The sequence below is a fragment of the Marmota monax genome, unplaced genomic scaffold (genome assembly GCF_021218885.2).
Source record: "Marmota monax isolate L192 unplaced genomic scaffold, Marmota_monax_Labrador192_F-V1.1 WCK01_AAM20220418_F8-fsc00041, whole genome shotgun sequence".
Classification (NCBI taxonomy): Eukaryota; Metazoa; Chordata; class Mammalia; order Rodentia; family Sciuridae; genus Marmota; species Marmota monax.
The window spans coordinates 17,765,859-17,774,258 of NW_026695238.1; positions in this window are offsets into that span (position 1 = coordinate 17,765,859).

Consider the following 8,400-nt stretch of genomic DNA (forward strand, 5'->3'; position numbering starts at 1 on the left):
AGCGGGTGGTGTGTTGGGGAGGGAGGTGGCAGGCGGTGCAGCGACAGGTCTGCGGAGGCAGAAGGGGTGCAGCCAACGTGAGGCCTGCATCAGCCAGGACTCCTGTGCCACCAGAGCCACCCGTCACAGTCCTCATGCCATCTCTGCTGAGGGTTGAAGGCACAAGGGCTGCTTTCCCTCTCCTTCTTAGGAGACCTCTGACTGACACTTCCTGTGCAGATTTTCTCTTTACCATAGACCAGCTAATTATAGTGGTCCCCTGTCGTCTGCACCAGATGCATCCCAAGATCCCCTGACACCTGGAAGGTCCCCAACCCTTATGTATACTACGTATATTTACTATGTCTTCTCCTAGACATACACACCTATGGCAAAGTTTAATTTATAAATTAGCACAGAGATCAACAACAATTACTGAAAATAAAATAGAATAATTATGGCAACATTCTGTAATAAAAGTCATAAAACTTGGGAATCGTGTATTTCTAGAATTTCCCATGGAGCATTTTTTGGGATGTGAATAACTGAAACTGCAGAAGTGAAACTGAGGCTAAGGGAAGGCTTTTGACTGCTCTTGAGACAAGGAGCAAGCTCCCGGCTCGTGCATTTCCACAGGAACCTGCGCTGGGAGAAGCCCTTGGAGGAGCACTCTTGGAACGGCCGACCTCCACACACAGCCACAGAAGCCGCAGACTTCTGCAGGCCTGGCTTCTGGGTGGGAGCTCAGAGTAGGGCCCTTCCCACCCCAGTGCCATCCACGGAGGTGGATTCTTTTGAGAGCTGGGGCTGGTGCCCTATTGGATAGACTCTGCTCATATGGGCTCACCCATACTCACAGTCCAGGGTCCCTGGGGGCCACAGATGGCACCATCTGCAGGTGGGCACCTATTTCCTGCGAAGGTCACACAGCCTGAGTTTCGAGGCCAGGAAGTGGCTTGCTAACTCCAATATGCTTGACACACCATGTCGCAGGTGCACACCCACTGTCATGAGTGCTCCCCGCTCCTTCTAGAAATCCCCTTTGCAGTCCTGCCTGGGACTCCAAGACTTCCTAATGGATCCCAGGTTATTGGGACCCTGAAGCTTTACTTCGATTGAATTGGGCTTCAACACTCTTCCCTGGAGCGATGTCAAGACTGGACACACAGGTCAGCGGGTGCAGAAGGTACCACAGGGAGAGTGCTCATCCTCTAAGATGGAAAGGGACCTCTGTCCCACCCTACAGATGTGGACATGGAGGAGGTAGAAGGAATCGTGTCTTGGGTGGACCTTGGGCAGAAGGCTTCTGGCCTCCTGGGGATCCAGAGACCAGAGGGTCTGAAATTCTTTGGTTTCAGGGTCATCCTTCTTGGTGGCCAGTGTTTAAAAACACCTGTCTCCTGAGGTGGCAAGAAAGCTATTACCCCTTAGCAACTGATGACCTCTGGAGCCCTGCCATTGTTGCCTGGGCGCTGCTGGCCGGGGCTCTCACCCGCCCCGAGAGAGGGGACACGCTCCATGCCCACCATTCCCTCCTTGGCCGTGAGATGCCAGAGGTCCCCAGTGCGGCCTGTTCTTGTGAATCAGCGTCAGATGCTCCATCTGGTTCCACGAGGAAGCAACGTGCTTTGATCACACCTAGGTTTCCTGCAAGTGAAGAAGGAAAGCTAGGCCACTGAGAATGCTGGATGTGGAATTCCTTGGGCACCAAGGAGCAAATGCTTGTCTGTTCTAGGACTACTGGTCCCTCGAGGTCTCCTGTGAGTGCTCATCCCAGCAACCAGGGACGAGAGCCCTTGGACATTTGTGTTCAGCTCTGGCAGAGCATCGAGACATATGGTCACTACACCTGGAGGCTTCTTGGGTCTCTGGAGGGCAGCAGTTCAGGGGCATGGTATGTCTACTAGACACAGGGCTTCTGCCCTGAGGACACTGACTGTAATTAATGGGTGCAGGTGGGATTTGCCAAGGCTTATTTGCTTTTGTGATGGGTGAAGAGGGCTGGCTCCTGGGTCAACCCTTCTAGTAGAGGTTGCTTACCTCAGGCCAGTTTTTATGCACACACACGAGCACATGCAGACACGGCACCTGCTACAGCCCACATAGCTAACACACACACACACCAAACGATCCCCATGGTCATGTCTGGGACAGTCTGACCAGGGCCTGGGCTCTACAGTTGAGGTCCACCTTCTGTAAGGCCTGGGACTCTGTCATAGGCAGCCAGAGGTGCAGCCCACAGTCATCACCGCCTACTGTCCTGGGGGACACGGAAGGTTTTATTTTGCTAGACCTGAGTTTCCTTGCTTCTGGAGTCAGGTGAAGATGGTCTTGTTCATAGGGTTGTTGTACTGACCAAGTGACAGTTGCTGCAAAGGGTTTGTCACAGTGCCCGGGGCATACACCATCCGTGCTCAGGGGCCGCATGGTCCATCTGCATTCTCTGGGCACAGTCTGCATTTTTCCTCAAAACAATGCATTCCAGAGCCACAGGGAGGGGGGAGTGTCCGCCTGTGGGCAGTGACCAAAAAGGTGAGGCCCGTCTACCTCAAACTGTGACTTTGCCCTCCAGGAGACACGTGGCAGTGTCTGCAGATATTTTGACTGTCACAACTTGGGCAGGGCATGCGACTGGCCCTCAGGGGTTGAGGCCAGGGGTGCTGTTTCAAACTCAGGTGCTCAGGAGCACCCCCATGACGCAGAATACCAGACCTCAGACATCCATAGAACTGGGGTGGAGAGCCTGGCCCAAGACTCCAGCTACAGGCAAGGGAGACACGTGTGTGGGACTCAGGCCAGGGTTCTCATTGTGGCCAAGTGGACTTCGATGAAATGAATTCAGTGCATTAGGGTTTATATAAAAGATGTGCTCATGGGAAACACACACACACATTAAGCATTAGTCAATCTTTTAAGTGCATTTGGGAGGTTTCAAATTTCATTTTAATATTGAAAATATTTAGTTTAAGAGGCCCCAGAAAGAACAGGGATAGTGGACAGAGCGGCCGACGGGACGGCACCAGGCCAGGGAGGAAGCTTCTTGCTAGCACGGTGGTGTTGGCAACATTCCCCTGAACCTTGCCCACAGAATCACTTCTTCACCTTCATCGGAGGTGATTGCAGAGATCGAGACCACACGCCTGCCAATCGATGTAGTTGAATGAACAGGTAAAGCGATGAATGTTGTGCTCCAAACCGGCACAGGGCCACCCAGATGTTCTTAGAAACCGGTCAAGCCGTGTTGGGATGTTCCCTTCTCTGCTCCTCGGGTGCTTCCCTCGCGTGCTCTTTGGCTGGGTCGCCTGTCAGCGTTGAGATGGCGCGTTCCTCTGTGCACCTCATGCCCTGGCTTGGCCCCTGCTCGGAGCGGGTCTTGCCCACCTGGCTACGGCTGCAGCACCAGCACATGACGCTGCTGTGTTCCCAGGGCCATGCTTCTCGGGCCCTGAGAGTCGTGGCCGCAGGACAGGACGCTGAATGAAGGAGGATATGGCTATCTGTGTGGAATATGAGGAGCGAGGCCCGATTTCGGGGCTTTTTCTCATTTTCACAAGCTTCATTTCTGCGAGCTTTTCATATGCTTATGCACTCTGGCCCTGCCATGTGGGATTTGGAACGGCTGCCAATCACAGCGTCTCACCCGCGGGCTGGGGGGAAAGCAGAAGCTTCATTAGCCATTTGTTGCCATCTCCAGAAGCAGCAGAATGGAAACATCTGAATTCCCATAGTTATTTCCGGAACGAAACTGATTAAAATAATTTCCTAGGTAGGTCAGAATCTTCCTTTTAACAATCTCACAAGAAAAGGCAAAGAGAAAGTCTTCGTGGCGATGACATTAAATCTGCTTGGGTGACTCAGAATGTATGTTGGCACGGCAACACGCCATGTGGTGGGCAGCAGACATGTCTTGGTGGTGGCGGTGGCGTGACTGAAAGGGCCGGCTTCAGCAGGCCGCGCAGGGCTGCCTTCCTCTTCGCCTTTCACAGTCAAAGGGTTTGAAGCCCATCTTTTCATTCCCCTTTGCAGGGTCCTAATCAATAGGAAGGACGTGATCACGTTTCCCCGCCGTCCCATTCTGTGGGTCGTCGTTCAAAGTGCCGCTTGTGTTCTGTGCCGCGCTGTAATGAGAATTTGAATTTCGAGCGGATCCCGAAGCATAAATGAAAAATCGCCCGTCGCCCAGCTGTGCGCCCGATGAAGGCCTTCCCCCCCAGTTGATTCCGCACGTGTTCCCATTAACTTATTCATCCATCCGCGCATTCGCCACTCGGTCACTGGACGGGCAAGCTGTATTGAGCGCCCACTGTGTGCCGTGCTCCCTGCTTGTCTTTAAATGGCAGCGATGCCTGGGCCTTCGTGTATGCCTCTGACATGCTGGAACAGGGACGGGCAATGAGACGGGGAGAGACCGCCACGGGCAGCCTGGAGAGATGGTCCTGGAAATCAGAGCCAGAGGAAATGGTCCTTCAGATGGGAAAAGGCAGAAGGCTCCCAGGAGACCAAGCATAGCACACAGGCCTTATCTCCTAGGATGCCGCCACCTTTAGAAGGGATGCTTTAGGCATAGAGGGCATCCAGAGGTTAGAACACTGATGCCGTTAATTGTTACACAGGGAAGCAAGTCTCTGGGTGGGACTCACAGGTTGTGGTGACCACCCTGCTCTGAGGATGGATAGTGAGACTCAGGACGAGGAAGTCAGGGAGTGGACAGAGCCGTCTTGGGCTTTCTGGGTTGATGGTGGCAGCCTCCTTTGGCTCCCCTGTTCCTTGCCCCCCCTCTGTACAATGAATGCAGCCACCTGGAGTCTGGGACTGCCTGGGCAGCCTGCTCATGCACAGGTGACATGTGCAGTTGGTCTTCCTTTCTCCCTAGGGTTTGAGGAAGAGCTGGTTGTTCATGAGGACCGCTTGACACTAGCCAGACCCTGGGCCACAGCCCTGCTGCAGACAGCGGCCATGCAGGACTTCTATAGGGAGGTCCTGGGGCTGGGACCAGGGGCCAGGCAGTCTCCACCCAGCACCAGAGGCAGGGACACGATGGAGATATCGGTAGATTAATGTGAATGGGTCTCACAGGAGTGGAAAACTTTAACTACACACGTTCTCCGCTCTCACTGGCTGCGAATGTACTGGTCCCACTGAACACAGGTTTCTAAAAGGCACAGGCGGTCTCTGTGAGGCTGACCTCTCCTGGCTCTGCTCATGGGCACATGCTGCAGGCTGACCCGGCCTGCCAGACTCTGCAGTTGAGAGAGGCGGAGGCCACACGCTCCAGGCTGGGCTCTCGTGGCCACACCTGGCCATCCCACACCCAGTATCTCCTTATATCCTTCCTCCTCTTCTCAACCCAGCTTTTACGGGAGTTTTGAATCACCTACCACATACCAAACGCGGCTCCCGGCTACCCCTGCCCAGCCTGCTTCTCCCCACCTGGCTGTACACTTGCTACTTAAGCCTTGACTCACACCCTCCAGCTGCTGCCCTCGAGCACTGGGTTCCTTGCCTAGGAAGACTCTAGAAATGCCCTCGGCCCCTGTGGTCAGACCTGGAGGTTCAGTGGTGGACGAGCCCTGCTCCCGTGCCTCACAGCAGCGCCGACTCGAGGGCATGAGACCCGCTCTGCCCCTGGTTGGACCTCACCCTCCCTCACTCCTCCCCCTCTCTGGCCTCCCACACTCTCTGATGGCGGTGAGAGAACTGACCTGTGCCAGCCTAGCAGTCCGTCTGGGCTGCCGTGACTAAATGCCACAGGCTGGGTGGCATGGCCATCAGAAATGCTTTCCCACAGTCCTTGAGGCTGAGAAGTCCATGGTCTCCTGGCAAGGCCAGCCTGACCCCAGGCCTCCTGTGCTGGCCTGCAGGTGGCCACCAGCTCTGTGCGTGCTCTCGTGGCCCCTGTGTTGGCTGAGAGCGAGCGAGCTCTGTGAGCCTCTTCTTCAACGACACTGATCCTGCTGGATCCGGGCCCTGTCCGTGACTGCACTTGACCTGACTCACTCCCTTAGTCACCGAGTCTCTACTTCTAGGTCCGCCATGCTGCTGGGATCCTGGAGGTGAGCCATTTATCCCCCTGTGGTTCATGACCTTTAACTGGGCTTCCTGCTTTGTTTCCGTCTCCGGTGGGGACCCTCTTGACACAGTGGGGGTGGGGGACAGGGACAAGCCAGTGAGTCCATCAGTGTCTACCGGGAGGCTTCCCTGCTTGGTCCAGCACGGTCCCCATGGCCTACCCCCGGGCTCTCCCACATCTCCTCCTGAGCCTCCTGAACGTCTCTGTCTCTGACTCACCCGTCCCTCAGTGTCAGGTGCTCTCCCAGGACACGGCCCTCCCGCTGGGCCAGTGCTGCCCGGTGCTCGGTGTGCAGAGTCAGACCCGGACGGCCTGCAGGGCTCATGGCCACGGCTCTAGCATGGAGCTCATCTCCTGGCCACGGAGGAAGACACAGGAAAAGGTACAGAGGGCGCTGCCCAGGGATGACGAACACCCACGCCTGCCTGTGTGTGCACGTGTGCTGAGCGTGTGCAGCGAGCACGCGCCTGTGTCGCGTGAATGATGTGTGTGGTGTGTGTGTGGCGGGGCACATGTAGTGTGTGCTCACATGTACATGGGTGTGATACACACATAGTACGTGCTCTGGGTGGTGTGTGGCATGTGTGTGGTGACTTGTGTGTAGTGTATATGGCACATGTGTTTGCGTCATATATGGTATGCATTATGCACATGTGGTGTTATGTGTGTAGTAAGTACGTGGTGTACTGTTCACATGTAGTGTGTGTGGTGTGCAATGTGTGTGTGGTATGTGTGTAGTGTGTATGGCATGTGTTGTGTTTTTTATGTCACATTTGATGTGTGTGGCAAGTGATTTGTATAGCCTGTGTTCTTTGTATTTTGTGTGTAGCATGTTGTGTGTAGCGTGAATGGTGTGAGTTGTGCATTGTTTGTCATATGTGATATGCATATGTGTTTGTGGTGTGATATGTGTGTTGCGTGTGTGCTGTGTGTGAGATGTGTTACCTGGTGGGTGTGTTTGTATTATTTGTGTTGTATGTGGTGTGTTACATGTGCACTGTGTGTGTATACGGTGTGTGGTGTATTGTATATGTGTAGTACTATGATGTGTGTTCTTTGTGTTATAGGTGGTATGTATAGTGTGTTTGTGGTGTGTTGTGTGTGTGTCATGCATGTGGCATATTGTATACATGTGGAGTGAATGGTGTGAGTTGTGTGTTGTCCGTGTGGTGTGTGTTGTGCTGTGTGTTGTGTCTGACGGGTGCTGCTCTGTGCACTTGTCCTGGCTTGGAGGCCGGGGCCTCTTGGTAGCCCCTCAGCTGGTTGGGGTCAGGCTGTCGTCCGCCTCCTTCCCTTCGGCAGCTTGTGATAACAGGATGTGCAACCCCTAGAAATGTGCTCCTGAACCACCTTTCCCTGGCCCGATGAAACATGCTGTGTCCAGATTCAACCGTGTGACAGTGGCCCTGCAGCCTGCTGACAGGGTGGGGACGAGGCCCCCTCTCCCCACTGTGGGAGGTGCCGTTCTCCCAGGAGGGCTGCGCCTCAGGGGTGCTCCAGAGTGCAGACCTCCAGGTCCCCACCCTGTGACAGTTCAGAGCCCTGGTTCTCAACTTGACCGTGCCCTCTGGAGCACATGGCAGTGTCCCGAGACACTGGGTGTTGCTCCGGCACCTGGTGGGCGGAGGCTGGGATGCTCTGGACAGTCTCCTCTGTAGGCTTTGTCAGGCCCAAACGCAGGACCGCTGAGGCTGCGAAGCCCCTGCTCGGGTACCAGGTGTACCAGGGTACAGGTGTGGCTGTCTGCGGGCGTCCACAGGCCTGTGTAGGGCTGGCCTCCTGCTGCCACTGGGCACAGTGTCCTGGAGGAAGGCTGGTCTCACTTCTTGCCGTCTGTCTCTGTTGGGCGAGAGTAGCTCCTGCCACCCTCCCTGTCACCATGGACACTTTCCGGCCCACTTCTGGCCTTGCCCTGACGGGAAGAGGTGACTTTGCCAGTGTACTTTCTGGGCTCCCCGTCGCTGCCTTCTGCCTCCGACGGTCTTCCTTTCTGCCTCCTTGCTGGGGCCGGTGTCTGCACAGGGGTCACCAGCTCCTGGGGCCCAGTGCCCGTGGCAGTGCCTGGCGGGGTTCGTCTCAGCCTCTCGGCCTTGCTGGGGGCTGGGCTAACTCCTTCCCCCAGTCCTGCCAGCCTTGGAGGACGCTTCCTTCCCCTGAGGCTGTGGCCTCCTTGTCCTCCAGTGGCTCCTCGGGACTCCCAGCACCCTTGCCAAGGTCGCCATGCTGCATCGCTCTTCTTAACGTCTGGCCTGGGCTCTCTGCTGCCGACTGGACCCTGACTTGATGGACGAACTGCACAGACACGGCCTCCAGCAGGCTCATTCCCGCCTGTCCCTCCCACGCTCCAGCAG